Consider the following 13849-nt stretch of genomic DNA (forward strand, 5'->3'; position numbering starts at 1 on the left):
ATTGCTGTGGGGTATTCTTGAACCACATGCGGACCCTTTCGGATTGATGTTTTTGCTTTAGCCGTTTGTGAATATTGTATGTAAGTTATTTGACTTAGAGAGCATACATAAACGCCGACAGGTGAACAGCAAGCGAAATGCAATAAAACAGCACATCAACACATGGTTATTGACCAGTAACATATATACTCTCATGCAAGTAACAAACCATGCGCAATATGAACACGTGAGAGATCATACAATCACTTCCGAAGTTTTACATGTGTAACAATTGATGGACAGCGTAAATGTATATTTGTTGCGATTTATATGAGTCGCGTTCCGATAAAAATGGGCATAATGCATATGCGTAAAGTGTCGTCCCAGATTAGCCTGTGAAGTCCGCACATGCTAAACAGGGACAACACTTTCCGCTTTTATGACATTTTTAGTTTACATGAAGTCTCTTCTTAGCAAAAATCTAATTTAGGCGGAAAGTGTCGTCCCTGATTAGCCTTTGCGGACTGCACAGGCTTATCTGGGACGACACTTTACGCACATGCATTATGCCGAGTATTCTCAGAACACGACTCATATAAATATGTACCACCTAAATAATCCACTTACTTATGTATCGGAAGAACATTTGGCTTTTCACAATAACTATGACTCACCGTATAATACCCTGATGCAACCGAGTAAAAACTGCAATTTTGACTTGTCTTTGCGATTTGCATTGTTAAAGTTCAAGCGAAAAATAAAGCACATTTTACGTTGAACAAAGAATATGCAAAAAAGAGCAAAGTAACTTCCAGCAGCATTATTCACATATACATTGGAAACATTTGTCTAAAAACGTATTTAGCCGAGTAATTTAAGAACAACAACAACACAAACACGATCAGAATGTGTGACAAAAAAAAGCGGAAAAGGGAAGTGATCAGTATATTTCAATTGTTTTCATTTCGTTGCCCGGTTCGTTTTATTGGTATGTATTACTTGAGCATGATTACAAATATTCATATAATGTTTGCTACTTATTGAAATATGAACTTGGTTCTTATGTAGAAAATGGAATTCAGAATTTGTCGCACAATTTATTACATAGTATTTACTACCGATTTAATAAAAAAAGATGGTTATGTTAAATAAAAAAACATATCTGCAACTGATCGTTTAGGCATAGTGATAAATACGCAAACGTATCGAATGCATTGGTCATTATGTCGGAATGCGAACACAATTATTGGAGTGTAACCGTACGGTCAGAAGATTGTGATCCACTACAAAAAAAGATAATCGATCCATCGTTTTAATTAGTACCATCAATCATGTCCGGAGAATCGATTTCTTTTTTATTGCAACCTCTCGCTAAAATCGGTTCAACTTCATAAAGCGCTTGACTTATGTCGCCAAATACCGTATAAGTTATGCCTTTCGCGTCAAAATAAGTACCAGTTCGTAATTAAACGGAACGTATTGTGTCATAAATACGGGTAAAGATTTAACTATTTTCAAGATGTCAAATCTTCACATGGAAGTGTCAGACAAATGTCAGTTGTACAACAACTATTAAACGTTCAATTTAAACATTCTCACGTTAGGATATATTAAGCGTTAAAGTAAGTGCACTCTAGGTCTTTGGTTTTATGTAAAAAAATCACAGTTTACTTTAAATCGGTAGAAATTCGTAATACAAACTTTATCTTGACACTCGTCAAAACACAACCATATACCCAATTTGCTCCGGTAGTCATTTAATACACGTTTAATCAAAATGACAATTAATAATAGTGCAATGAACGTTTTACATTTATATTATATCGCAAGTATGCATATAACTTCGTTTATGTTTCGTTACTTTTTGTCAATTAAAAACAAACAAATCTAAAACAGACGTTATTCCGAAATTTAGAGATCCAGATATTTATCATAATGCATAGTAAAATCCATTAGGTAAACTTTATTGTTAAATTGTATCAGAATGTATGCGATCATTCTGCGGCTCAAAGAATCGGCAGCCTCAAAACGCGCCTGAAGTGCCTGAAACTTATGGACCGCACTCTGTGAAAAGGGGGTTTAATGCATGTGCATAATGTGTCTGGGACGACATGCATTAAACCACTTTTTCGCAGAGCGTGGCTCATATGTGTAACCGTAAACAGCAACTGCAGGTATATTTTCATAATGCATTTAGTTTCTTAGTATGCTACGTCACATGCAATTAAAATTACGGTAAACATTTTCCTTAACACAATAAAACGAATTTTAATATAAGGTTTTGGTGACCTTTAACGATCTGCACTGATGAAATGGAGTAACTTGTCAACTACTAATTGATGTCATACTGTTTATTGGAAAGTTACGTAAGACGCGTAACTTATGGGTGTTGTTAACGTCATTTAGTACAAACGACGTTTATTCGATGTCAGACGATGGCCCCATAATGTTTAAAAAAAGTGTTCGGAGAAATGCGTGTTATGAATTAATTCAAATAATAACATTGTTAATCTACGTTCCTATTTATAAATATAAATAGGATATATATAAAATCTATTGGCGGCGAAATGCTATTTTATTGAAATATCGAGTATATTCCAGTAAAACCGAGATGTGTATTGATGTGTCGGCGTTGTTAAAGGGGCCTTTTCACAGATTTTGGCATTTTTTTAACTTATTCATTAAATGCTTTATATTGATAAATGTAAACATTGGATCGTAAAAGCTCCAGTAAAAAATCAAGAAAAAAATTAAAAAAAGGAAAAGAACATTGCCCGGAGCAGGTTTCGAACCAGTGACCCCTGGAGTCCTGCCAGAGTCCTGTAGTAAAAACGCTTTAGCCTACTGAGCTATTCCGCCGAGTACACATTCGTGACGTATTTTATACCTTATATAAGCAATCTTCGTAGTTTCACAAAATTTAACGACAAAAACAGAACTCTCCAAATTATTCAATCGTTTCGCGTTGCAACGCTTTATAATTTTTAGGTTTTAAAATCGTCAAAAGATGCATATAATGGCTATATTAGAGCATGGTTAATGTTCAGTATTACTGTTTCCTCACAAATATCATAACTAAAACGAAAACTTACGAATCTGAAACAACTTTTTTCAATTTTGTCAATTTACCAAAGCGTGAAAAGATCCCTTTAATGTTAACAAGTAGAGGTAGCGCACCTCTAATGATTTCCCGCGATTTCTTCGAAGGTTGAAGAGCCTACTATTAGGTGCCGTAGCCTAGTGGTTAAGGCGATAGACTAGAAATCTTTTGGGATATTCCCGCGCAGGTTCGAATCTTGCCGACGACGTATACTTTTTTGCGACGCGTTTTATTTATTTTCTAACGTAATTTGATTAAATATGGCATATAAGCTATATTTATTGTTAAATATGTTGCAATTTTTATGCACATTCTTCAATTATTAAAAATAAAACAACGTTATGGCGAAATTGGGTGATTTACTGTTGAAAATACGAACCATGCATGTTGCATTTTTATTTTTATTTCAAAAAGTAAACGGTAAATCTGTCTATTTCTTGGTATTTTTGCTGTATATAGTGTTTCTATAAAAACTAAGTTTAAAATACGACTTAAATGATACTATTTTGAATTAAATGACACTTTGTTTTTAACCGACCCAATTTTTACTTGGCTGAAATCACTTACATTTCATGGCGCTCTTCCAAAGATAAAAATTTGTAAAAAATAAATGTCTGTAAAAGAATACTTATTTCATCTTGTTTAAACTTTAAACACCTTTACAGCATCTGTACACACCAACTGCATGCCCATATTTGGAAATTTGAATGAATTATGGAACTTTTATATACCCCAGGGGTGAAAATAAACTGGACAAAAGCCGAGCGTGGGGGTGGTTTTGAAAAAATCGGTATATTTTTATAAAAAGCATGGAAAGCCTACCTACAAATTTGCATGTAGTTCAGTGAAATGATGCTGATTAAGAAAATAATTACTTAGATTATATTTGGATATGTGCCCATTAGAGGTGCGCTACCTTAACGGTCGACCCCTTTGTAGACGACATTTTGACAGGACACTAACACTGACCATGATACTAATGAGGACGCCATTGACATGTGTGTATTTCAAAACAAACTTCAGAAACAATATTTCAACATTTTCATATGTGGCCTTGTTGACGTTTACAAATACGTTTTACGACTGAGTCCGTCAATCAAAACAACCAAACGAGGTCGATCGATTTATACAAATAAGGCAATTAAGACATAGCTTTGACGCGAACTCTTGACAATATGGGGCTATATTGTTAAATTGGTACTTCTTTAATTAATTATTAAAATTTGAATTTTAACAATTATTTTTAAACATCAATCACATTAAAAATCAAAACTAAAACCAAAATTTAAGATGTAGATATCTATCATAATACCAAGCAAAATCAAGCGGGTAAATTATCTTGGCTGAGTTAATTTAGATACAAATGTCTTTATTAGAAGAAATGTTGCGGTTTATGATATAAGCCCAGTGATTATTTTATGTTTATATTTTCCATCAGTCTTAAGACTAAAGATGAAATTGAGTCTTGAACGAATGTGATTTTTATGTACGTAATTAATTACCTCTGTCATGCATAAAAGTAATTTTGAATACATATCGCTCTAAAACATATGTATTGTGTATGTTTATTAATATATGAAAACAATCAATAACCAGTCAAGTATTAAAAGTTTTGCGAAAAAATAAATTGGTTTTTATACCCACGCTGGTAATGCGGATACTTCGATAACAGATGACACTTCGATAACAGAGAACAAAAAAAGCCACGGGCGAGAGATAAATTCCTCAGTTTTTTCAAAAGTTATGTCCGAAAGATTAGTTTTTGGGACAAGACACATGGTCGAGTTGATAAATGGTGTATCCCTTTGGATTGGGAAGAAAAAAATCACGGTAAAATGGTATCTTTGTGCCCCAAAAATGGAAAGTTCGGTCGAAAAACAGCATAACCGGGGTGAACAGTAAACATTTCAACACAATGAAACTACTTAGAAATATTGCAAGACATTGTTTTCTATTCCAGCATGTGGAGTGATCAATGTGCTTCAAATACTGAAATTTTGATAGAATTCAATGAAATATAAACAAAGATAGCTGCATATTTTAATTGGTGGTATTCATGAAGATGCGGAGACTTTGATTCTCGATATAGGACACTTCGGATAACAGAGACTTTCAACAAATTGGGCACTCTGATAACCGAGTTTTATCTTCTACCTGAAATGCATTTATGTATATTATGGCTATTCTTACCAAACATTTTAAAGAACGAATCAATTTGAATTGTCAAGCGCGACACATTGGGAATATATGCATAACGTAATTACATACACATGTGAAATATAACCAATGGCGTTGTTTGTTTTAAAAAATCTCATTACTATTAATTCATTCAATTAATATTGTAAGTTCAAATTTTAAAAAAGATTCAAATGCTTATTTCTGAAGTAATATATTTCAAGTGACAACCGGAAATAATTGTCTACATAATGAACTTGTTTTTTGGTGGTAACTTGAGATTCAGAGAGATGACAATACAACGGATAATGTGGATTAACACGATTGTGTTTAATTTTAATCATAGCAGGCCTCTAGATAACGGGTGCAAATGGATCCTAAAGCGGCCAATACACATTTGTTCTTCATAAAATCCTATGTAAACTAACACTATACTTGGTGAATAAGATGCCAATACAAAACTGTCGCTACATGCATAAAACTGCGCGTTAATTAATAAAGTAGTCTAACAAGTATATATTGGTAAACACTAATGAGAAAAGCAATCGAGAGTTAATAATGCGGTATACATGTGTCTTCATGATGGTCACATCTTGTTTTGAAAATAAAAAACAACATGAAAAAAAGCAGAAACAATACAAACAGTCATGCTTAAATACATTTAAACCTTATGTCAGTAAAATCATATTGAGCTGACTAAGTGTAACATCCAAACATAAAAGTTATTAAAGGGGCACGCTTTGGTATATTGACAACATTTAAAAAAATGTTTCAGATTCGCAAATTTTCGTTATAGTAATGATATTTTTAGGAAACAGTAATACTGAACAGTTGCCATGCTCTAAAATATCAATTATATGCATCTTTTGACGATTAAAAACCCGTAAAATTATAAAGCGTTGTAACGCGAAACGATTGAATAATTTGGAGATATCTGTTGTTTTTGTCGTTATATTTTGTGATACTACGAAGATTACTTATATAAAGTATACAATACATCACTCATTGTATAAGCACGGATGGCCGATTGGTCTAAGCAACAATTGACTTTTGCTTCAGGAGTCAGTGGTTCGAGCCTAGTCGAGGGTTACTTTTTCTGTCTTTATTTTTTTGTTTATGGGGATTTTAAGATCTAATGTTTACATTTATCAATATAAAGCAGTTTATGACAAACTTTAATACATGGCAAAATCTGTTAGAAGGCCCCTTTAACGAAAATATAAATTGTTGTAATTTAAGTGTCGTATACTAATGCTTTAAATTTAGATATTAAATTTAGATATGCTATGAAGTCTTGTAAGCGTCATTTGTGTGAAGAAACGAATAAAAGGTAACATTCATTAAATCCGATTCGCTCATCCTGTAATATATAATTATGTCATGTATATCCAAGTTCATTAATAACAACGACGGCTATACACAACTTTGTCACCACTTTCGTGTGATTTAATTGACCGCCTGTTCCAGTATTGCTTTTTTAAAATTTACTGACATTGAGCCAAAAAGTTCCACTAGAATTTCGGACCTGCATCGCTGCTGATATTTATCTCTACGTTGGTCTTTTAAGCAGAGTGATGTTTCATGACATGCTTTCTAGTATATTATAAGTTAATGGCCTTAGTAACTTCATTTGGACATACATGCTTTAGATCAGACGTTTCGCTACAAAGAATGTAATTTAAAATTGTTTAAGCTCGTGTACTACGCAAAAATCCATCTGTTGGGTGACTCAAAAACTGGGAAATGTATGGTTATTATGTACTCATCAGACATATCAAATTATTTTCATATTTATCTTTCACATTTAAACAAAATCATAATCATATTCCAAAGGGATGCAAAATATTTCGGTAATTCGGTTTTAGTTTACGCCAGTACATACGTTTTTATTTTTCGCCTGCTTACTATACTACAATGAATTTCGCATTTTTTATTCACTAAATAGAGTGTGTTATTTCTGGTAAAAAGTGTCGAGAAATCTGGATTAGAAGTGCCATTGTCATTGAGATGATCGGTAAAAGAAGTGTCCATGCAAATGTGGCATCCGACTCTTTAAACATTTGAATTTCCTCAAATACGTGAGTAAACTAAAATGTAACATGTTGTAACATTCATGGACATATTGATCTTTTATTTGGAATAGTTGGCACGTTCTTGATTTATTTCCAAGTATTTTTATTTTTTTGAAATACGTACTGATAATCTAATTCATGATGATTATCGACGGAATTTTATCATTTTTTTGTATAAAATCCTCCTTTTTTCCACGAATTTTTTTCTTCGCAATTTGAAGTACTACACCATTAATCGACCAAACAATGTTTCGTGTCTGAAAACCAAATGAACAGAACATAAATGCACAAAAACGGAAGGAACTCGCCGCTCGCGCGTCGCTTTTGTTGTTCTCTGTTATCGAAGTGCCATCTGTTATCAAAGTATCCGCATTCCCGGCGTAATACCGGATATACACAATCCTTAACAGATAAATAATTGTCCAAATGTTTTCTGAAACAAACGCTATATTGTTATGCCGACAAACACAAGTGACAGGCGCTTTTTAACCTTTGCGTGATTTGGTAAAAAAACACAATTCCAATACCAATTCCACATACTGCTTCCAAAATAGGTGTGTATATTATATGTTTAAAAATTGCACTACAATTTTTTTAGTGTTTATGTAGAGATGAAATCGTGTAAATAAAATAAATATACGACTATCTGCAGTATCAGACACACAAAATCAGAAAGTGGATTCGAGAGTCGTTTTATGTCTACAGATGAAGCAAATAAAGTATAAGCAGCCAGTAACTCGTTCAAAAGATGACATGATATTGGTGCTGCTGATATTTATTAAAATCATGATCAATTACATTTTTTTTATTTCAACACAATTAAGGGATACATTTTATAGTATTTTTTAACTTGATGTTTTAAAACATTATAACATTACCGAATCATAATTTAAAATAGTTGCAAAACATATGGGTCACAACCTGAATACTCATCCAGATGTGTATGTACTTTTAGCTATTTGTTAGAAAAAAAAGAAGATTGCAAGGAAATGTATCGCTATGGAAAAGGGCGATCTAAATAAATCGAGGGCAAACGACTAGATGCCATTTCGAACCATAGTCAGTTACGCCTTTGGTAAATATTATTTCGAACATATATTCGATTTACATTTCTACATACAAAGGTATACAATGGTAAAACAATTATCTGTTTATAATAACATTTGATGGTGACCTTATTGAAATTACATATTGGAATATTCAAAACACAAAAGCATTCATCATATTAAAAATAATGTTTTTCGCTTTTAAACAACCATTCAGTCTTTACTAAAGCTCGCTCACAAAACACAATGTCTTAACAAATTTAATAAAATACGGTAAGAAATTGACATCAACGTTTAATAAGTACGTTGCTTTGAAAAATAGAAATAAATCGACCTGTTAAAAGTGACGATTCATGATCAGTTGAACAGACAGTGAACGAAAAATAAGGTCATTATTAAAACTTATTTTCGCCTATTTGAGCTTCATATCGAAACTATTTTTTCTTGTAAAAGCATGTTATATATGCTTTTACAAAATATATATTTTTCATTTCGCGTCAAAATGAAAAAACGAAAGTATTTTAGCCAAATTGTCATTTTGCAGGCCATGAAAACGAAAACGCACCATCATGCTGTCTCCGAACCTCCTCCATTTGTGTTCATTTTAAATTACAAGCATGTCGTGTGTTTTTTTAAACAATAACAATAGTTACATGCCATGTTTGTCTAACGTGCTATTCTGATTATTAAGATTTAATAAAATAGTTTGCAGAAATATTGATTGATTAATCCAGTGAACTAAAACATAAGTATTGGTATTGTTACAGTGCTGTCGTTTTATTGCCTTGAACGATATTCAATAGAATTTAAAGTAAATAGACTAAGTTCCTACATTTGAACAATATTTAAAAAAACATTAATCTCAGAAACTTAGTTATATCCATGTTGCTAAAAGATTGTATCATATAATAATAAACACGTGGCAATTAGGAAATCGTAGGTGTTGTTTGCTTTAATTTCTTCTTTTTGACAGTGCCAGATGAAATAAACTTACATGTAGTGACACTATACTACAACAGAAAAAGCTACAAAACGAAAGCCAGGCAGGAAATATTATATAACCATCTTAACCGAAGATATGTTAAAACATAGCGTAGTTTGTCTAACCTCTCACCCATTTAAACATATTTGAAAATAATAGACACAATAATAGACACGTGTCTGCATTTTAATCGCAAATAAATTTCTTTATGAAGTAACGAAAAGTATGAAATATCATGAGCATTCGCAGACAGATTCATTCTGAATTATTCCTGAAATAAGTTGTTTTCCTGTTTTGTTGCTTTCTTTGTGTAAAATATAAGACATATTGATATCAAATAGTTTGCTTTGTTTATTCTGAATCATTACTAAAGAAAATGATTACTTTTTAGTTGTGTCTGAGTAATTTGACCTACCTCCAGACATTGACTGATATAAACCGCTACAGTATTTTGTTATTGACACCAGTTATGCGACCGGTTTTTAATCCCATAAAGACAATATATTTGTTATTTTTATTTAATTCAACCCGTTTATGCCTAGCGTATATAGATAGATACATATATAGAAAAAAAAGAAAAGACATCCCTAATTTTAGAAATAAATTGATCCAATTTAGAAGGATGGGAGAGGACTCTCCCATCCTTCTAAATTGAATCAATTTATTTCTAAAACTATGCATAAATGGGTTAAAGCTCCACTCATATGCCTCAAATAAAAAGGATGCGCTTAATACATGCAGAAAACGAATTGTTTTGAGACAACTTCCATGACAACATACGTGATTAAAAGATGCCATCACCAATGTGTTTACCATGATATCGTGAACGTTAAAGAAGTATAAGTGCAGATGTCAGTGCAGAGTATTTTACGCGACATCGTCAGAAGACTGTGCTTCGGTGGTCGCAATTGCGTTTTCATACCTAGTTTGTGCATATTATTATTGGAAACAAGTTTTCGTATGATATTAAGGGAAATTTACCAGGCGTAAACGTTTAATTACATTTCAATTACGGCATGTTTAATTTATGGACCTTTATTTATCTCTTGTAAGGCGTCACAATATGTAACTTAACAGAACAAGGGGGGGGGGGGGGTTAAAACAGTTATTGAAAGATTGAAAGAAGCCCGTTCACAAATGTGTCGTTTATTTACCTAACACGAAATATCGACTGTGAATGAAATCCGCATGGATATGAATGTGTTAAAGATCCTTCACCATAAAAGGTCAAGAGTCAACATGGTGCATTGCTTTGCAGTTGAGGCCGTATATAATGCATGATGATTTGTTAGTTTTAAGTCATTAGCTCTAAGGTGACATCCACTGATGTGATTGTTTTCTCACATATTTAACACTAACATCTGGTATGAGTATTTTAAGCATTTAACGGTATTATTTACACAGTGTAATTTTTACATGTGTATTCAAAATACTTATGTAAGAGTATCCCTATAACGGAATACTATGCTTTCTATTTCCAGGTAACACGGCGATAGTCAAAGGTTAAACCAGAAAGCGTTACTAAGTGTTTGGCGCTCTAGACAGAGAAAGGAACACGAAAAAACACCCATCAAACAAAATATAAGACAATGTCTAAGTGCCAAGCCAGTTAAAACACAATGCAATCAAATTGACGTGTAACAAAAGTGTGAATGAAAAACCAAAAATGGTAAAGCCTGTTCAATACTATAACATGGTTGATGAGACAAAAATACTACCATTATTGTGATTCGGAATACCTGACGCGACCCGAGATGCATCAATCTCCACGCAGAGTTGTCGTTCCTTGCTCTCACATACAACTCTGCGAAAGGCTCAGGGTGCCATTTTGTCTACCAAATAGCTAAAACCGAACAAACGCATTTAATGTATATTTGATTGGATATTTAAGATCGCATGCATTAAATTAAAAAATATGACTTTTTAATGTACGATAAATCTGTGGGTTTTAATGCAACTCTTTGGAACTATTCTATTGCCCATTTACGCAGATGGAATCATTCCACGCACTTTACAAATGTAAACAATTGAACATAATGTTTATTGAGTGACGTTAGGAATGTGTATGTATGTTGGTTTTTTAACATCAAAAAACCATATCAATTTTATAATAATGAATTAATACTGATATAAGATATCATGGTATGAGATGGTTTTCTTTAATGCAGTGTATGCAATGTAACCGTCGTGCAAGAGATTGTTTAGTATACTGTCACCTCAATGATGAACGCTTGGTATGATCATGACATGAATGAGACGTTTTCATAACAATAGTCCGTTCTGAGCCCAACACAGAGGTGAATGTAATGTAACCGTCGTGCAAGAGATTGGAGATGCATATCAGTGGATAAAGTGTTAAATGTAAACTTAAAATTATCTGTTTATTGAATATAAAGAAATGTAACGCGCTTTGCCACAACGATACTGATCCATGTATGAAACTTTGATGTGACACATTTTGGAAGACCTACATTTAACCCATTTATGCCTAGCGTCTAGAAAAAAGGCCTTGGTAAAGAGCGTAGACCCAGATGAGACGCCGCATGATGCGGCGTCTCATCTGGGACTGCGCTGTTGGCTTAAAGGAATTTCTGTAAGAAATATTATTAATATAGAAATAAATAGTCTAGACATCCCTAATTTTAGAAATATATTTATTCAATTTAGAAGGATGGGAGAGTCCACTAGGCATAAATGGGTTCAACAAGTTCAGCAGTAGGTGAATGTGGACTTGTAGTAGATAGAAATATTTGTGCAAGTGAATTGCATGAGATGATTTTAGTAGAGATGATAAATATATACATGCGTTTTATTTCGTAGATTTTACTGATGTGGATAAAATCATTTCAATGAGTTGCGTCTTCCATCCCTTAACAATTGAATACCGTACAAGTGATCTAGTTAGCCTTTTTTATAAAAGAAATCCATTTCAAAGTATACTCCGATACCAACCATAGGTAGCATTCGGGACAAACAATACACATGGTTACGCTCGTTATAGATAGTGAAAAACGTTAACATATGAAATATAAGTGTGATCATCAATAGTATGATTATGGATTTATTTTAAAATAACTCTACTTCCTACATTTATAATAATAATGATAATAATAATAGAAGTAATACTACTACTACTACTACTACTACTACTACTACTACTACTACTACTACTATAATAATAATAATAATAGTATAATAATAATCAAGATAATAATCATTATTATTATTGTTATAATAATTATTATTATTATTAGTAGTAGTAATAGTAGTAGTAGTAGTAGTAGTAGTAGTAGTAGTAGTAGTAGTAGTAGTAGTAGTAGATGTTGTTGTTTTAGTAGTAGTTGTAGTAGTAATAGTGGTAGTAGTAATAGTAGTAGTAGTAGTAGTAGTAGTAGTAGTAGTAGAAGTAGTAGAGTAGTAGTAGTTGTAGTAGTAGTAGTAATAGTAGTAGTAGTAGTAGTAGTAGTAGTAGTAGTAGTAGTAGTAGTAGTAGTAGTAGTAGTAGTAGTAGTAGTAGTAGTAGTAGTAGTAGTAGTAGTAGTAGTAGTAGTAGTAGTAGTAGTAGTAGTAGTAGTAGTAGTAGTAGTAGTAGTAGTAGTAGTAGTAGTAGTAGTAGTAGTAGTAGTAGTAGTAGTATATTTATCAGCAGCAGCGACAGCAGACACTGCGGCAGCAGCAAAGTAGTAAAAGTATTATTATTATTATCGTCATTATTATTATTATTGTCCATCATCATCATCATCATCATCATCATCATTCATTACCATCATCATCATCATCATCATCATCATCATCATCATCATCATCATCATCATCATCATTTCTGTTACAACTTGTAATATACATATTAGTTTTATTCTTTTTTTTAACTTTACGATGGATTACCGGTATTTAACATGTTGATAGTGTGTGATAACTATATTACGCCCGAGATGTAAATTTTAAGAATGCATTGACGTACCTGATACAGCTCGTATTCCGATGAGCTATTTTAAATCCTGTGCACATTTTTTTTGTTTCGTTCAATATTTTTTAATGTTTAAATTGAATGTAGAATTATAGACAATGAAAAACTGTACGCCAATGGTATTCCCGCCAATGGTATTCTGTGGGTTGTACTATCTCGTTAATTGCGTAGTCTTACATTGAATTGGGCCAACGGGCTCCTGAAAAAGAACGTTACATAATCAACAAAAGCGACGCAAGCCTTGGGAACACCTATGACATGTTTAATTCCCGTTCAATTTATAGTAGCCCTTATATCCTTTTAAAACTGGAATAACATATCGGTAGAATTGCTTTGCAAACACCTATTAAAAAAGAAATAATGTTCTCACCTGTGATTTTTGAATCCCTATGAAGCTTTAACTTGCTTAGCCAATATATATTGTTTAAAACTTTCCCTGGGCTTCTATCGACCTATGAAAAAAATTGCGCGTAATTTTTTATCCGGTCAAAACCGGTTCTTACCATTCACAATTCCATGAAAATTGTA

The sequence above is a fragment of the Dreissena polymorpha genome, chromosome 1 (assembly GCF_020536995.1).
Source record: "Dreissena polymorpha isolate Duluth1 chromosome 1, UMN_Dpol_1.0, whole genome shotgun sequence".
NCBI lineage: Eukaryota > Metazoa > Mollusca > Bivalvia > Myida > Dreissenidae > Dreissena > Dreissena polymorpha.